Here is a 19,026-nt window from a genome sequence, read left to right on the forward strand (position 1 = left end):
TAGACACTGATGAACAAGGAAGTTGCATTATGTGATTCTTCTTTCTAGTCCAGTTTACTGTGTTTGGAAATGGTTCTCCAATATATTTGCAGAGGTCTTTCTTAGCCCAACTATTTGTACTGAACGTGAGACTCCTCACAGACATGAATGCATTCTATCACTCAGCTATGGCATGGTCGAAAAAAAGATTCAGAAGCAGCAGGCTAGCAGACTCCAGATATATCTACTGGCTGAAATAGCCACTGCCAACTTGGTGACTTCCAGATGTTCTGGACTACAACCCTCATCAGCCCTAGCTGGTGTCTGGTCTTGTGGCTCTATCTTGGATTGTTAGCCATGGCTCCATACACCCAACAGGTGATACCATGACCTGGATGGCTATGTGTGAAAGAGCATTAACAGATAAAAGTGTACATGTGTGTTGGTCAACTTTGCTGTCCTGTGACAATGGCCCAGGACAACATGGCTTCTATCACAATGCCCTAGTGTAATGGTCCATTGAGGTTTCGAATTGTGCTGAAATTAAATAATCTGAAACTCCAACCAACAGTGTTATCTTGGTCACATGCCTTTTCCATGGCTATTATTCATTTTCTCTAGTATGTTAACGAGGTTGATCATATTTCTTCTATGCATATTTAATATCCATTTTCTTGTAGTGATTTTTCAGTAATATTTTTCTCAAATGTCACTATGCTGACCTGTTTATTTGATATGAGTTATGACTGTAATAATAAGGAGTTCTTATTATAGCTTTTATACAATAGTGGCTCACATGTCTTCCAGGCAAGCCATCATTTTTCATGAGAAGGTGCATAGAAGCTGCTATAGCAAGCAGGGCAAAGACAATAATGCAAGTTATTGTATGTAATGTAAGTTAGCATGTAAAGCAGACATTACATCCTGCAGAAACATATAGAAACTGCTTAATCCGTCAATGCACCCCATTAGTGCAAGGATTTACATTTGTGTAACAGAATTTCCCCTTCCTCCTCCCTGCTGTGTACACTCAAAATCTGCTAATGGGATTTCCTCAACCTTCTAGCGCAGATTTGGGAAGAGTGTGGGGTGTGCACAGGGTGATAAGAAAGGGGGAAGGTCCACTGCATAAGTGTAAATCCTTGTGCTTATGGGACACATTTGTTAGATGCTGCCCATTGTGTACACACACACACTTGCAATGCAGAATGCTGCTGTTCAGGATTCCAGCTATTCCATTCTATTGCCCCTCTCTTCTGGTACTCCAGCACCCCTAGGCTGCATCAACAGAAATATAGTGTCCTGATCAAGGGAAGTAATAGTATTGCTCTGTTCTGCCTTGGTCAGAGCACACTTGGAGTACTGTGTCAAGTTCTGGGCACCACAATTTAAGAAAGATGTTGACAAGATAGAGGAAAGCAACCATGAGGGTCTGCAAGGCAAGCTTCATGAGGAATGGTTGAGGGAGGTGGGGATGTTTAGCATGGTTAAGAGGAGACTGAGATATAGATTGTCGTCTTCAAATATCCAAAGGTTTGTCACATGGAAAATAGATCAAGCTTGTTTCTTCTGCTCTGGAGACTAGAACCTTGGCCAAAGGCTTCAAATTAGAAGAAAGGAGACTCTGACTAAATATCAGGAAGAACTTTCTGACAATAAGAGTTGTTCCACAGTAGAACTGTCTCCTTCCGGAGGTTGTGGACTTTCCTTTCTTGGAGGTTTTTAAGCAGAGGTTGGATGGCCACCTGTCACGTATGCTTTAGTTGAGATACCTGCGTTGCATGCAGTTGGACTAGATGACCGTCTCCAGTTCTACAATTCTGTGGCTACTCAGCACACACCATCCTCATTGGGTTTTTCCAGTTTTTCTTACCCTTTAGAGGTTTCCCCCCTGAAGATTGATTGTGTATTTTTGAAACCTTGCGATTCCTCCAATCCTGCTGATATCTCTCTCTTGTGTGGGTGGTGCCCTTTGGCTATATAAGCACCAGCATTTGCAGTCTAAGAACTAGAAATAGAGGGAATGATATACTACTACTTTCATCTCTCTTACAAGCTACATATAAATAGCTACTTGCTGTCAGGAGGTGGAAGAAGAAGAGAATGATATACCTGTATTCAATTTGAATAGTCATTGAAGTTTAAACTTGGATGGTTCTAGTTCTTTTGCAGATAAGAATGGAAAGCTTCTGAGAATCCAGACTTAATAATAATAATAGTTTATATATTTATTTGATTTCTTACCCGGGTCCCAGGTTACAATAGAAAAAATATATTAAAACAAAGCAATGAGGACAACAAAGAGAAGCTTCCTGACATTCCAGTGGATTAAAACAAAAGCAAAACATTTCACACTAGGAATGAAATAAAGACTTCCATTCTCTCAATTTGTAAAAAATATCCAGAGTGTTATCCCAAATTGATGCATCCTCTACCATCCATTTTTGTGAAAAATAGATAATAGAGGATGCATTGATTTGGGGTAATGGCTTGGATCCATAGCTGCACACATGAGGTTGGAATAGTTCCATGAATTGACTAAAACTGGACAGAGGCATCTTACACAATGCTCTGTCCATTTTTTGTTGATTCCCAAGTTCCAATTCAACCCCCTGGCAATGCTACAACTCAAGACCTTCATGAAGGTCCCTGATCCTCTAGAGTGGCCTTTTAGTGGATTTAGGAAGATATGTTCAGAAGAGGATTTAGGAAGCTATGTTCAGAAGAGGGAAATTCCCACCATGTGCTTACACCATGTGGAATCCAGTGTTTCTTTCAAAGAAGATTTCCCTCCAAAATTGAATTCTATTGCTTCCAACCTTCAGCTGAGGGTGAATTTGCTCTACCCCAATGAGGAATGATGGTTTGAGTTGCTTTCTCTGGGGGGTGGGGTGGGGTGGGGGTGGGAATTGCTCCCTTATATTGGCCAATGGGCCCTGGGCAGAGGCTTGCCTATAAAAGGTTGCCACTGCCCTAAATCTTCACTTTCTCCAATGTAGCATCCTGCCCTGAGTCATGTGAGCTATATGGGTTTTGCCAGTTGTCCATTCAAGGCCTAATAGGGATTGTTTGCTGATCCACCTTGTTTGAAGAGTGTTGTTTCCCCCCTGTTCCATTCTGAATAGCTGGGCGGTGGCACTAGATAATCTGCTATGTTGTTTACACCTTTAGGCTCCTTTCAGAGTGATGTGCTGGCCTTGAAGCTTACTTTCAGGGTTTTGGAGTAGGTTAGGGGCTTGAGGCCAAAGTGCTTCATCATCCTGGAGCTATGAGACTTCAGGGTGGTGTTGGTGGAACAGCAAAGGCCTTACAACTCACCTTCACAATGTGGCCTGGGAGTGGGGTGAAGGATGAACAGTTGTGCCTCCGGTTCCTGTGGTTCAAGTTTTTCTCCCACACCAATAGTGTTTCCCTCTGCAGGGTGTTTTTATAGGTTTAAATGTTAAATAAAGTGGTCCTAGTTCAATCCAGCCTCTGTGTCTGTCTCTTTATCTGGCCACCAAGTCACAAGCATTTTTTCATTGGCCTGCAGGCCATGTTCTTCATTTCTTCACTGAGCACAAGCCTTTTGACATCTCATTATTCCTTATGAAAGAACCATGGGAAGTGACAGGAGGTGACCCATTTTTTTATAAGAAATTAGGAAATAGTTTGTGAGATAAAAACAAGTAACTGAAAATTTTATCATTCTCCTGACAGGTTTCTGAGTAGCATCAGGTACAGAAATTAAGTTGGAAGAATCTGAATTATTTTGTGCTAACATTTCTCAGAGGGTAAAAATAAAAATAAACAACAGCATCTCTCCAATTTAATACAGGTCTAGCAGCTTTAACTACCTTGAGGTAGTAATATCTAAAAATATTCTTCGTAAAAGGAGTCTGGAACAAAACAACTAAAGAACGCACTTGTAGGTAGTGTGTGTGTGTATGTAGGGGGAAATCAAGGTTGAGGAAGAATATACTGAACAGATATGCTAAAGAGGGAGGTTTCAGCTTTCAGTAGTTGGAATCATATTTTCACTCTTTCCACTTAGTCCAAAGTGATCACAATATTCCATGAGTCATGATGAAACTGATATCCCATAAGCCAGCACTGAGAGCACTCATTTCAAATCTTCAACACTTGTTGGAATCAATAATCCATTTGCAGATACCACTTTAGGAAAATGGAAGTTCTGGGTCAAATTCCTGGAACCACCTATGTCACCCCCTCCTGCCATTTCTTCAGCAACCCCTGTTCCAAGATCAGGACAAGTATAAGCAATGGAAAGGATGGCAAAAAGGAGGCATCTACAGGCTATGAGTCTTATTTGACAAATCCAAGTTACATATCAGAATCCAGAATAATTGAACTCATGTAAAGAAATACATAGGTCACTAACAGTTTTTTGTGAATCTCTGTGGTAAGCAACTGGCCATAGGAACAAAAGGTCTAGTGTCCACTGCTATAAACTCTTGAAGCTTTGGGTGGTAAAAATTGTTCGTTGGCATTCATTTTTGTCCATGCTGCACTCGGCATGGAAGTCTGATAATTTTGTATCAAGCCTTTTGTACTATATACTGCAGTGTAGGCCATTTGTATTGGCTCTAATAAAAATGTGATTAATTTAGCTGAGAGGCATCTGAATAAATTAGAGCAGGATGCTTGGCTATGTGAGATCTACCAACCTCACTTTCATTATGCTGAGATCCAGTTCACTAAACCAAAATAAACAAAAAAAAGTAACACTATGGTGATGCCTGTTTTTTAGTCCCCAAGTGTGTGTGAATATGTAATTGTTAAACAAGGTCATGGAGGAAAAATGGATTTTGTTTGCATTTTCCTGAGAACCTACCTAATTTGCACTTCTCAAACCAATATACAAACACAGCAGTCCTTCAAAATTAGCACTTCTCTGAATTTTGCGATGCAGTACTCCAACCAGACAATTTTCTACAAAAATGCACTGTATTAGGCGGAAATGTTCATAAAACACACATATTAGTGGAAATAGCATACCAAGATGCATTGTATTACAGAAAACTGCAAGCACAGATGTTCATAATAGTCAAAACTGCATATAGGAGATTAGGAGAAATTTTCACTAAAATTCCGATTAATTTTCATGAGAATTTTTTTTTTTTAAAAAACAAGTACATGGAAACTGCTGCAGAAAGGTAGAGAACTAAATTTAAGATGGGGGAAAATGAGAAATCGAGCTTGATGGTTTTGCCATCCCTTGGGGAATATGAGAGTGTCATCCACATACATTTTAGGTGGCCTGGCTATGGGTTCCTTGCTGTAGCTAACTGCCCATTAATCCACTTCCCTTGTCCATCCCATTAGTTTATACTGTGCCAAAGGAAGCAATGGCTTTGCTTTAAAGTGCAGGGGGAAATGTAATATTGGATCAGCTGATCATTATAGAAAGCAATTTCACATTTATCACAATGCATGCATGGAGAAGATCCTTTGGTTAGAGGTATGTGAGCTATCCATCTTCTACAGCAACAAGCACATTATGTGCCTTATTAATGCCTTCCAGGGAATCTGGGGCATAAGAACAAAAGGAGGTGGAACTGGAGGACTCCGATAACCATATGAATGAGATGGTGATCCTGTGAATCCAAAGCAACATTTTCAGAAAAGGTGCATGCATTATATGAAACCTTATGTTTATTTTTAAAAGTCAATTTAATTATGTTAATGGCCATAATATCTATTTTCTAAATATACACAAAGGCTAATATTTGTTTCAAAACAGGAATTGACAGAGAGAATAGCTAAACATTCCTCCTGCTTCCCACTGGAACAAAGAACCCCATGATCCAAAAATATCCAGTATTGCAGTGGTATACAGTATGTACCTAATGCTACGGAAATGCCAGTTATTCGTCATCACTGGCTAAGTAATCCATGTGCTGTTGGATGGGAGGGAAGGCAGTGGCTGGACTTGGATCATATTTCAATCCCCTCCCTAATAGAGAAAAATAATTTTGACCCATGTACTGAAAATAGAGAAGAGAGGTCCAAATCAGTACAGGATAGGGCTAACCTTTGCAAATCTAAGGAAAGGCTTCTGCCATGATTTCTATAATTCTTGGCCATATATCATGGCCAACGTTACCACTAGGTGGCATGTGGTGGCCCATGTCTGGCTTCAGATTTTGGCCATCATTAAAGGTCAGCAAAAGTCATGTTATTTATTATTATACTTTTATCGTCATGAAGAATACCATTTGGACTTTCTGTCTAAGAAAAATGTCTTATGAATGACTGTAGATCAGTGGTAGAGCATTGCATTTGCATGCAGAAGGTCCCAGATTCAATCCCTGCATCTCCAAATATATTCCTTAAGAGCCACTGCTAGGCAGCGTAGACAATACTGAGCTTAATGGACCAAGGGTCTGACTCAATATAGGACAACTTCCTGTGTTTCTATATTCTATGCTTCTTCTTTCCAAAAGGTGGCTGAGAACATGACCAGTAGACTTACCCACTGCCACTTACTCGATGCACCACTGAGTGGTGGTAAACAAACTGGGAAGAGCTTGCAACACATGGAATACCCATAATGACTACTATGATCATGGTAGCCTGATGAAATCTATCCTGCTGAATGCATGAACAAGTACCTGTGCAGGTAGGCTGCCCAGGAGGACTCCCCTGAGTGAGTGCTTGAGGGCCCTGCTCTTGCCACTTACCATCTGGCTTGGGGCGGGGCCTGGGGCCTCACAAGGACTGCCTGCTGCTTGCTGCCTGCTGCCCAGGAGGACTCCCCTGAGTGAGTGCTTGAGGGCCCTGCTCTTGCCACTTACCATCTGGCCTGGGGCGGGGCCTGGGGCCTCACAAGGACTGCCTGCTGCTTGCTGCCTGCTGCCCAGGAGGACTCCCCTGAGTGAGTGCTTGAGGGCCCTGCTCTTGCCACTTACCATCTGGCCTGGGGCGGGGCCTGGGGCCTCACAAGGACTGCCTGCTGCTTGCTGCCTGCTGCCCAGGAGGACTCCCCTGAGTGAGTGCTTGAGGGCCCTGCTCTTGCCACTTACCATCTGGCCTGGGGCGGGGCCTGGGGCCTCACAAGGACTGCCTGCTGCTTGCGGCCTGCTGCCCAGGAGGACTCCCCTGAGTGAGTGCTTGAGGGCCCTGCTCTTGCCACTTACCATCTGGCCTGGGGCGGGGCCTGAAGCCTCACAAGGACTGCCTGCTGCTTGCTGCCTGCTGCCCAGGAGGACTCCCCTGAGTGAGTGCTTGAGGGCCCTGCTCTTGCCACTTACCATCTGGCCTGGGGCGGGGCCTGGGGCCTCACAAGGACTGCCTGCTGCTTGCGGCCTGCTGCCCAGGAGGACTCCCCTGAGTGAGTGCTTGAGGGCCCTGCTCTTGCCACTTACCATCTGGCTTGGGGCGGGGCCTGGGGCCTCACAAGGACTGCCTGCTGCTTGCTGCCTGCTGCCCAGGAGGACTCCCCTGTGTGAGTGCTTGAGGGCCCTGCTCTTGCCACTTACCATCTGGCCTGGGGCGGGGCCTGGGGCCTCACAAGGACTGCCTGCTGCTTGCGGCCTGCTGCCCAGGGGGACTCCCCTGAGTGAGTGCTTGAGGGCCCTGCTCTTGCCACTTACCATCTGGCCTGGGGCGGGGCCTGGGGCCTCACAAGGACTGCCTGCTGCCTGCTGCCCAGGAGGACTCCCCTGTGTGAGTGCCTGAGGGCCCTGCTCCTTTTTGACACTTACCACCTGGCCCAGGGAGGGCCTGACAGGCCTCACAAGGACTGCTCCTGCCACCTACTATCTGGCCCAGGGTGGGGCATCACAAGGATGGTTGTTGCCACTGATGCTGCTACTGCCCAGGAGGACCCGTAGGGGTGCAGAGTTCTTTTTAACATTTTTTTAAAAATATTTTCCTTTCCTTTTAGATTTTTTATATATGGAGGTGGGATGGATGTTTGGGTGGGCTTGGGAATTTGTTAGATTTTGATGAATTTGTAATTTTTGCAGTTTTATTTGTATTGTTTTATTGCTTTCTGGGTTGTTTTTGTTTTATTGTTTTAAGGTTTTATTGTTTTAGGCTGCGAAAGAATAACATTAATTGCCATCAATGGAGGCCACTATGAGGCCTGGGATTGCTACCGTGGAGGGGCGAGGGAGGTATGGCGGTGGGGGCAGATGTTATAGGCGAAGGGGATCGAGATATGGGTACGCTTGTACCCCTTCCAATCTGCGCCCCATCCCGAGGGACGAGGGTAGGGTGAGCAAGGATTACTCACCTCCGTCACTGGTGCTGTGCAATGCCAGGTCTATAGGCAATAAAACCGCCACCCTGCGAGATTTCTTTATCTCGCAGGGGGTCGACCTGGCTTGTGTGACGGAGACCTGGGTGCGCGAAGGGGCAACAGTTACCTTACGAGAGATGGCGCCCCCGGGTTTCTCCGTCCTCCACCAGTCGCGGACTGTGGGCCGGGGGGGAGGGGTGGCATTATTAATCCGGGAAGATTGTCCTTTCAGGGCTCTACCATCGCCATCGATCCCCGGCATTGAATGTGTTGGCCTAGTGTGGGGCTCCGAGGAGAGCTTGGCTGTCTGGCTGGTGTACCGGCCACCTAGCGCACCAGCAGCCACCCTGTCAGGCCTATTGGAGGCGGTGGCCGGCTGGGCCTTGGAGTTCCCTAACCTATTGGTACTGGGGGACTTCAACATCCATGCTGATGCCACTCCCTCCTCACAGGCTCTGGACCTGGTGTCTTCCATGGCGACACTAGGGCTCTCCCAGTTTGTTTCGGGCCCCACGCATCAAGCAGGCCACACGCTGGATTTGATCTTTGGCGTAGGTATAGATGTGATCATGTCTCCTTCGATGAAGGTGCCATGGTCTGATCACTACGCTCTGAAAGCCAGGATTGACTTTCCGCCCCCACCCTGCTTAGGTGGCAAGCCAATTTGGGCTCGCCCGCGGAGGCTGATGGACCCTGATAGATTCCGTCAGGCCTTGCGGGACCTTGCTCCCCCTGGCGACTCATTGACTGAGCTTGTTGAGGGCTGGAATATCCAGCTCCTGGCAGCCATCGATGAGATCGCACTTAAGCGCCCTCTGCGACCCCGCAGAAACCGGGCTCCCTGGTTTACCGAGGAGCTCCGGAAAATGAAGCGGGACCTCAGACGGCTAGAGCGAGTATGGCGGGGTGCCCGTGACGGAGCCTCAAGAACATCTTATAGGGCTTTTATGAAAACCTACGAGATGGCGGTGAAGGCTGCTAAGAAGTCATACTTCTCGGCCTCCATTGCATCCGCTAGCTCTCGCCCAGCGCAATTATTTAGTATAATCAGGTCTTTAACGTCCCTTGTGGGACAGCCAAATTTAAATAACAATTTGACACTTAGCTGTGAGGCATTTGCGAGCTTTTTTGCGGAGAAGGTCTTGTTGCTCCGCCATGACCTCCCTGCCAATTTGGATACAATAAAGGAACTGGAGGCCCCTCGACTGTCCTCGGGTCCAGTATTGGACCACTTCGACCGGATATCCCCAGCCGATGTGGACAGACTCCTCCGAGCTGGAAAGCCCACCACCTGTCCTCTCGACCCGTGCCCGTCTTGGCTGATTAGAGCGTGTCCAGACGAGGTGCGGGCCCTCCTGGGGGATATCATCAATTTGTCCCTTGGCACGGGGACATTCCCAGGGGAACTGAAGGAGGCAGTGGTGCGCCCGCTCTTAAAGAAAACATCATTAGATCCTTTAGATCTATCCAATTACCGCCCGGTTTCGAATCTTCCGTTCCTGGGTAAGGTGATTGAGAGAGCGGTTGCCGAACAGCTTGGTGGGTTTCTGGATGAAACATCGGCTTTGGATCCATTCCAGTCCGGCTTCCGCACTGGTCATGGGACCGAGACGGCTCTGGTCGCCCTAACAGATGATCTTCGTAGACAGCTGGATCGAGGCGGGTCGGGGCTGCTGATTCTTCTAGATCTATCAGCAGCTTTCGACATGGTCGATCACAAACTTCTGGACCACCGCCTTGCCGACGTGGGGATCCAGGGCACAGTCCTTCAATGGCTGCGCTCGTTTCTCTCTGGTCGGGGACAGAGGGTGGCGCTTGGGGGGGAATTGTCATCGCGCCACTCCTTGGTGTGTGGAGTACCTCAGGGTGCAATACTCTCCCCGATGCTTTTCAACATCTTTATGCGCCCCCTCGCCCAGCTTGTTCGGAGTTTTGGGCTGGGTTGCCATCAGTATGCCGATGACACCCAGCTCTATCTGTTGATGGATGGCCATCCTGACTCAGCCCCAGACACACTGACCAGATGTTTGGAAGCTGTGGCTGGATGGTTACGTGGGAGCCGGTTGAAGCTAAATCCTTCGAAGACAGAGGTCCTGTGGCTAGGGCGGGGCGATATGGGATTGGGGGGGGCAACTCCCATCTCTTGCGGGGGCGCAATTAGTGCCAGCACCGTCTGTTAAGAGTTTGGGTGTAATCTTCGACGCCTCCCTTTCCATGGAGGCGCAGATTGCAGCTATAACAAAGGCGGCATTTTTCCATCTCCGCCAAGCTAAGCAGTTGGCTCCTTACCTCTCTCGCCCTGACCTAGCCACTGTGATCCACGCGACGGTCACCTCCAGATTGGATTATTGTAACTCGCTCTACGTGGGGCTGCCCTTGAGACTGACCCAGAAACTCCAGCGGGTGCAGAATGCCGCGGCGAGACTCCTTATGGGGTCTTCGCTGCGAGATCACATTCATCCGGTGCTACACCAGCTGCACTGGCTCCCGGTGGAGTACAGGATCAGATTTAAGGTGCTGGTTTTAACCTTTAAAGCACTATACGGCCTAGGACCCTCGTACCTACGGGACCGCCTCTCCTGGTATGCCCCACAGAGAAACTTACGGTCTTCAAATAAAAACATCTTGAAGGTCCCAGGCCACAGAGAAGTTAGGCTGGCCTCAACTAGAGCCAGGGCTTTTTCGGCTGTGGCTCCGATCTGGTGGAACACTCTGTCACAAGAGACCAGGGCCCTGCGGGACTTGACATCTTTCCGCAGGGCCTGCAAGACAGAGTTGTTCCGCCAGGCCTTTGGCCAGGGCACAGCCTGACTCCCTCCCTCGGCAATCTTCGCGGAGCTCTGGCCCAATGGTTGCCAGTGGCCTGAATTAATTAATTTTACAATGAATGATTTTAGAGTGTTGTTTATGTTATACTTTTATACTGTTTTATTGTTGTTAGCCGCCCTGAGCCCGGCTTCGGCTGGGGAGGGCGGGATATAAATAAAATTTATTATTATTATTATTATTATTATTATTATTATTATTATTATTAACTGTGGGCTTTTGCAGATGTTTGCCATTGCAGCAGCTGTGTGATCAGAGCCTCCCTTCCTTCATCAGTCATCTGTCAACAAATGATGACAAACAGAAAAGCACATGGACCCATCACCCTTTGCTTGCTATGTATAATCCTTTCCGGGAGGCACAATTTAAAGGCTTAGATTTCAGGGCTTCTGAGTCCTTTGGGGAATGGCCATAGCTCAGAGGCAGAGCGGTTGCTTTACACATTGAAGGTCCTGGGTTCAGTCCCCAGCATTTCTAGAAAGGGCTGGGAATTTCCCCTGTCCAAAGCCCTAGAGGACTGCTGCCATTCAGTGTAGACAATACTGCACTAGATGGACCATTATATAAGGCAGCTTCCTATAAGTACTATGTCAGTATGAAACATGCAGTTTTGTGGGTAATAAATCAAATTTTAAAAATCTGTAACACAATCAGACACCTCATTCAAGTCATCTGCACTTGCAATCCTGGTTAGAGATGTGAAATGTCTTAGTATTGATGCACAAATTCATTGTGCTGACACAGCCACATTGAGGGTAGCAGAAGGCAGCTTGGTGTCCTGTTGGCATCTAGTGGCCTTCAACAGAGCAGTGGGAGAAGACATTTGTTCATTGGCACAAGTGATAATCAGTCACTGTCACTCAGCTTCATACAATCAAGTTGTACCCTTTGTCATATTAACAAACCCATTTATCATTTGCGATATGACATTTCCATCGTGGGTAATAACTTCGTTCAGCTCCTGCAGGCTGCATTCCAACATTTGCCTGGCAGGTATCTTCCTGCTTCCCTTGTGCTCCTGGATTCTGTTCCTAGCAACAGCAGCAAGCTGCCTTCTGCCCACACTGTCTGGAAAGGAGGCTGTGCGTGATCTACCAAAAATGTCTCGCAATGCAATCACACACGTCATGTCCTCTGGTGGTCTTCCAGGTGCTTTTCATTTCGACCATTGGGCAGTGTGGCTTCCAACTGCATCTACACTCAGGTGAAATAATGGACAGGATGCTGTATTCTTCTATTTGTAATCATCCCAGGAAGGGGGAAAGTCATCAGTTGCAGGGTTTGTGACTAGATATTCAGGCACTGACTGATCACCGTTTTTGGAAGGAACCCACCACCCACGCACCAAATTTGTTAGGAACACATGTGAGTGACTCAGCTCATTAACTTAAGTCCCCTGGGGGTATTTGCTTTCTAGGCAATTCCACTCTATGACACATTGCCTTCTGGATTGTGTAGGTCAGGGTTGTCTAACTGTAATTACTACTTTCAGTAATCAGTGGATCTAGAAGTGGGGACCTTCAGATCACTGGTGTTTCAAAAGACAGAATAGACTTCACAAACATGTCACAGAAGACTACAGATGGTTCCAAGGGATTCAGGGGGTTGTATAAGACTTCTCTGAATAATGTTCCAGACATCCCTCTGTGGATGGAATATTTCACGCAATAATGAAAAATATTATTTTTTTCTGCCAACACCACCATGGAACAAGGTCTCAAATGGACCTGTCCCTCTCAAATTTTCAGCAATCTGCAACTGATCAGCATTCCTCCCCAAAGAGGGGAAAGAGTTTTATCAGATATTGTTTCCTTGAAATTGGAAGTTACCAGGTTACAGGAATTTTTTTAAAAAAGTTCCTGTGTTCCAGAAAAGATAATCAAATCATGGTATGGTGTCGGCAAGATCACAATATATGTCAAGTGCTTAGGAAATAAGTTTATAGAACAGAGAACCAACCAAAATTATATAGATAGAAAATAATGAATTCATGAATGAGTCATCAGAAATAAGTTGTAGCAGAAAATAAAATTATCCTGAGGATAAAAACATGATCTTAGTACAAAATAAATTAATTCTCTGCCAAAATCTGTTGCACAACAATGTTTCCCCTGAACATGATTTTGAGCCCATCATATATCAAAGTATAACCAGTTGCAGCATTTTTCATCGAGATGCAATTCATTAAATCTGTATTAGATACTGGTGAATCTAGGAATAAAATATAATGTCTGTAGATTTTATGTGAACTGTTACAACTGTCGCTCAGTGTAGATTATGTAGTGCATGACATGAAAATTCTTGCATATTTACATATTGAGTCTCGCCTCCCCCCTCCACTGTCAGATGCTGGTTGGAGGAGGAGAAGGAAAGGCAGCCTCAGCTTTTGCCAATATTAATGGTAGACTTGTAACATGTGGTGCTGTGCCACTCACCTGGCCTTCCTCAGCCTGGCCTGCTGATGCATACCTGGATGGAAGGTGTGTGAGAGAGAGGTGATGGCAAGGTTAGCTTGGTGCAGGCACACTGGCACATTTGGACTGCACCACCTTCACAGCTGCCTTGGGCCTCTTGCTCTCTATTCTACTATGCAGCAGTAATTCTGCCAGAGAGAGGGAGGTGATTAGTGCAGCACACTGTCCGCTACTGAATCAAATTAATTCAAAGAACACTCGGCAAAACAGGTATATTTTTGGCCCATCAAAATATCAAAATTGCAAATGCCTGTCTGATTTCATCAGGAGACCCTTTGTTTGCACAGAAGCTAAAGGTGTATTCTCAGCACTTTCAGAAACTACAGTTCCCATCAGGGATGCCAACCTGAATAAAATATTGAGTGGCCCAGGTAAGCCCCGCCTTTATAATCGATCACAAGGCACAGCACACACACACCATTTGAATGGCAATATCCATCAAATTTGGGGTCCCTGATCCCCTCAAATATTTTATTGGGGGCCCCACAGGTACCTTGGCCCCTAAGAGTTGGCTCCTATGGTTCCCATTATTCTTTTGGGGGGAAAATATAACACTTAAAATGACACAGAGCCATGTACATTTGCAGGATAGAGATACATTACCAGTGATCCTCCTGAGGGATTTTTTTTTACAGGCATCATTAGCAATGTTCTTTCAGTGGTCTGAGATTTGTGCCAGCTTCAGAGTCCTGAAGAAAATGTAGTGTTCATGTAAATAAAGCCTTATTTAGTGACAAAGGCCACAATCCATTGGGATAGTCTCCTTCTCAAGCCCCACAGAAATGAATAAAATTGTGCAAGAGAACTACTGTTCTTAGCTCCCTTTTCAATCAATGTGCCAAAGAAAACTTCCCAGTGGATCATACCCGAAGACATTTGCATTCTTTAATGAAACCAGCCTGAATATTAGTTCAGAATCTATTTGAAATTACTGGCTCCTTCATCTTTTCATTCTTTCTAAAGCTTGATGTCATACTTCTGTTCTTAAATTTCTGCCAGCCAAAGTTCATCCAATAAAAGACAGAAACTTACTTACTTTTTCTTTCTTCTCATCTGGGACCAACAGGCTTTCTATACCAACCTTTAAGTCTAAAGTAATAATAAGCACTCCATTACAAAAGACTTATGTTACTCAGTTAGAAAGCTGAGCTGCATAAAATTTTAGCCTTCTGGATTTACAGTTATAGCCTGGACAAATTAAACTGCTTGCATATCCTGACCTTTAGAGATTGAGATTGAGTAATATGTGACAAAGGACCTCAGTGGCCTAATCTAAATGCAACTGCTAGATGTAGCACGGGCTGTAAAATTGTGTGGTTTTAATGCTCAGACAGCATCCAAGCTTTTTATACCTGGATATTCATGTGGGTATCCCACAAATGTCCCTACACTGAGGCCATAATTTTAATTAAAGCAAAAGACTGCAACAGCACGATATAGAGCACAGCAACTCTTCCTTCTGAAAGATTGGAAAATCAGAATAGTTATCCTCACAGAGGACTTGTTTGTCTACAACGCAGGGACCAAAAGCAGAAAAAAACACAACACACTGCTTCAGATTTTAGGAATGATGGACAGCACATGATAAACAGAGAGGCTTGATTAATTTGATCTTTACATACTCTGGTACAAACTGTCATGAGCTACACCTCCCAACTTAATGTGTGGATCAGAACCTGGCAGGGCTTGGTGGGTTGGTGGACTCACCAGTTCATCCTTGGCCTGGCTGCCAATAGCGAAAGTTGGACATGATCCTTGTGCCAGCTTGTGCCAGCTGAAGGTTGGCACAGCAATTAGGTTCTGATTGGTCTTAACCTGTTGCATGACATCATTGATATTGGCACAGGATTCAGTGGATTACAGGCCAGCTCTGCCCCTTGCCCATACTCAGAATCAGTGGCGTAGCATGGGGGGTGCAGGGGGGGCCGGCCGCACCGGGCGCAACACCTGGGGGTTAGGGTTAAGGGGCGCAAATCCACGGGTTAGGGGTGCAAATCCATGGGTTAGGGGGTGCAAATTACTTGCCTTGCCCCGTGTGCTGACAACCCACGCTACGCCACTGCTCAGAATATCAGATTTCAGAGCTTTCGGCTTGGCTCTGCCAGCTGTAATCCACTGGCTTGCCATTATCCTGCACGTTGGCTTGGTGAAGGGAAGGAGGTTGGCACTGATGGAAAGGCAACTCAGCTGGCAGAACTGAGTCAAGAGACACCTGCTATCAATCCCTCCCCAAGCCCGCCTTAAGGTGCATTTGACTTGATCTGCTCTGCTCCATATCCTCCAGCTTCCATACTTCCTAATATTTTGGATCAAGTTCTTGGCTTAAAAACATATTGCTATACATTTGAAAATGTGTTTTTCTGAAGGGGAAAAAGTGTATTTTAGAAATGCATATTTTGAGAAAAATATGTAAATTAAGTATTTAAATAAGTATTGAACCAGGAAAACTTGTAAGGGTTTTTTTTAAGATAAAGAAATTAACAGAGTAACACAGAAATAGGATAGGACAGACCTATGGGTGAACACATGCAAAAGTAACAAGGGGTGATATCAAGCTAAACAGTTACACTAGCACAAGGAGCTTTAGCTGCACATTGGATTTTTTTCTCCATTCTTTATTCTCCCTGCGCACCACCCCCTCCGCTCATGACCCGTAAATCTGTTCTGCAGAAGTTCTATTGAACAACTAAATCTAATTTTGCTAGCAGAACTATTTAGTTGGCTGCTGCCCCAGGTCCAGAAACCAATGTCTGCCCTTAATGATTGGCCCTATTAAGGGGGCATATGCCCATCTAGTATCACATGAAGCTCAGTCAGATTTCTTACTTTCTTCTTGTGCTTGGTGTGTTACTCTTTTGCTGTGGGGTCTGTAGTACATAGCCCGCAGAACAGGACACATACCCAGAAAAGGCAGAAGGCTTCCATCTATGCAGAATACATTGATCCCTCCTACCACATGCGTACTGACTATGTCCGACTGATAAAATAGTCAAGCACTATAATAATAATAATAATAATAATAATAATAATAATAATAATAATAATTTATTATTTATACCCCGCCCATCTGGCTGGGCCTCCCCAGCCACTCTGGGTGGCTTCCACAGAAACCAAAAAACCACTAAAATATCATACATTAAAAACTTCCCTGAACAGGGCTGCCTTAAGATGTCTTCTGAATGTCAGGTAGTTGTTTATCGCTTTGGCATCTGCTGGAAGGGCATTCCACAGGGCGGGCGCCACTACCGAGAAGGCCCTCTGCCTGGTTCCCTGTAGCTTTGCTTCTCGCAATGAGGGAACCGCCAGAAGGCCCTCGGCGCTGGACCTCAGCGTCCGGGCAGAATGATGGGGGTGGAGACGCTCCTTCAGGTATACTGGACCGAGGCCGTTTAGGGCTTTAAAGGTCAGCACCAACACTTTGAATTGTGCTCGGAAACGTACTGGGAGCCAATGTAGGTATTTTAAGACCGGTGTTATATGGTCTCGGCGGCCGCCCCCAGTCACCAGTCTAGCTGCCGCATTCTGGATTAGTTGTAGTTTCCGAGTCACCTTCAAAGGTAGCCCCACGTAGAGTGCATTGCAGTAGTCCAAGCGGGAGATAACCAGAGCATGCACCACTCTGGCGAGACAGTCCGCAGGCAGATAGGGTCTCAGCCTATGTACCAGATGGAGCTGGTAAACAGCTGCCCTGGACACAGATTTGACCTGTGCCTCCATGGACAGCTGTGAGTCCAAAATGACTCCCAGGCTGCGCACCTGATCCTTCAGGGGCACAGTTACCCCATTCAGGACCAGGGAATCCTCCACACCTGCCCGCCTCCTGTCCCCCAAAAACAGTACTTCTGTCTTGTCGGATTCAACCTCAATCTGTTAGCCGCCATCCATCCTCCAACCGCCTCCAGACACTCACGCAGGACCTTCACCGCCTTCACTGGTTCTGATTTAAAAGAGAGGTAGAGACACTATGCAGACATGTCCATAAACAGAAGGAAAAGAGGAACCTATGACAGAGCAGAAAAATCATGGCATTTGTTGATCCTCTGCCAGTTTTATAAAAATTATAAAATCATTTTCTTCTTAAGGATCTAATGAAATGATTAACCGGGAAAGGGGTATACACAGGAAGAAGTCTGTTTTTGCTTAAACTATCCATTTTTCTTCTTTATCTCTTGAAGATGTAAAGCACATTCATATTTGACTCCACTAATTTAAAAAAATTGAGAGCCCTCCAGTGGCCAAACGAATACTTCCATATCTCCATTGACCTGTGATATCTTGCTGCCTTGCATTTGCAAATGTGTGCGACAATTCAAACCAATAGCTTTTTCACTTTTTAAACAAATGATGTATTACTCTGAAGATTTAGCCAATGATAGTTTTTTGTAGAATAAATGCAGCCATTGCTGCCATCTGGTTACCCAGGTTCAGGTGTAAGGATATAACATGTTTCCAGCAGTAAATGCGCTATATTTTGTACCAGGGAAAATACAAACCTTCCCATTGCCAGTTTACCTTTTGCTATGCTGATTGGCATTATGGTTAGGAATGAGCAGATCTTTCAGATTTGGTTTCTCGTTTGTTCACTCCATTTCCATACATGTTTGCAATTTCTTTTTTAAAAAGCACATGTGTTTTCATACTAATTTTTTTGTGTGAATTTTCCCTAATAAAGACACTTTTGTATGCAGTTTTGTCCATTCTGCTGGCAATTGTCTTGGGAACATTTTTTCTGCACTTTTCACTAATATGCACATTTTTATATTTTCAATTCAATTCAAAATCCTTTATTAGGCATAGCACACCACACATTAACAAACATTTTTGCTTGGAGAACTGCATTGCAAAATCTGAAGTTACAAAACTGAGCTGTATTTTGGTTCACATATTGCTTTGGAAAGCATGAATATGACTAGTTTGCATAAAAATTAAAATCTTCTGCCTCATTGTTACCTATGGTAGTTGTTGGTAATATAATTAATGACACTGGTACAAGCCACCTGTTTCCCCTCCATGCTATTTTTGACCTTTTATTTTTAAGCTTTCTTTCCCGCTCTTCCTCTTCCTCATGGACTACTAGAAATACAAGAACAACAAAGGTTACTCGCCCTTTCCCCCAGTGCTTCCCAAAACCCGTGAAGATCACTGGAGTACTAAATGATATGCTCCTATACTTATGCTTTCAGTGCAACCGTGCACATTCTGTGTGTGAGGATTCTCACTTTCCCCTTTCTCTTCCCTTCTAGACACATGATTATCTCAGACTGCTGTGGACAGTGAGAAAAGAGGTTCATTGATTCAATACCTCTCCCTTGGTATATCTCCACCATTGATTCAATACCTCTCCCTTGGTATATCTCCACCATTGATTCAATACCTCTCCCTTGGTATGTCTCCACCATGCTTCATGGTCATTTTTGTACAGTGTACAACAGTTTACTTGTCCACTTCAAAACATTAGATGGACATTGTTGAACAAAAGCATTGTTCATGTGACAGGAAGGT

The sequence above is a fragment of the Podarcis liolepis genome (assembly GCF_965112155.1).
Source record: "Podarcis liolepis genome assembly, chromosome: 3".
NCBI classification, from domain to species: Eukaryota; Metazoa; Chordata; class Lepidosauria; order Squamata; family Lacertidae; genus Podarcis; species Podarcis liolepis.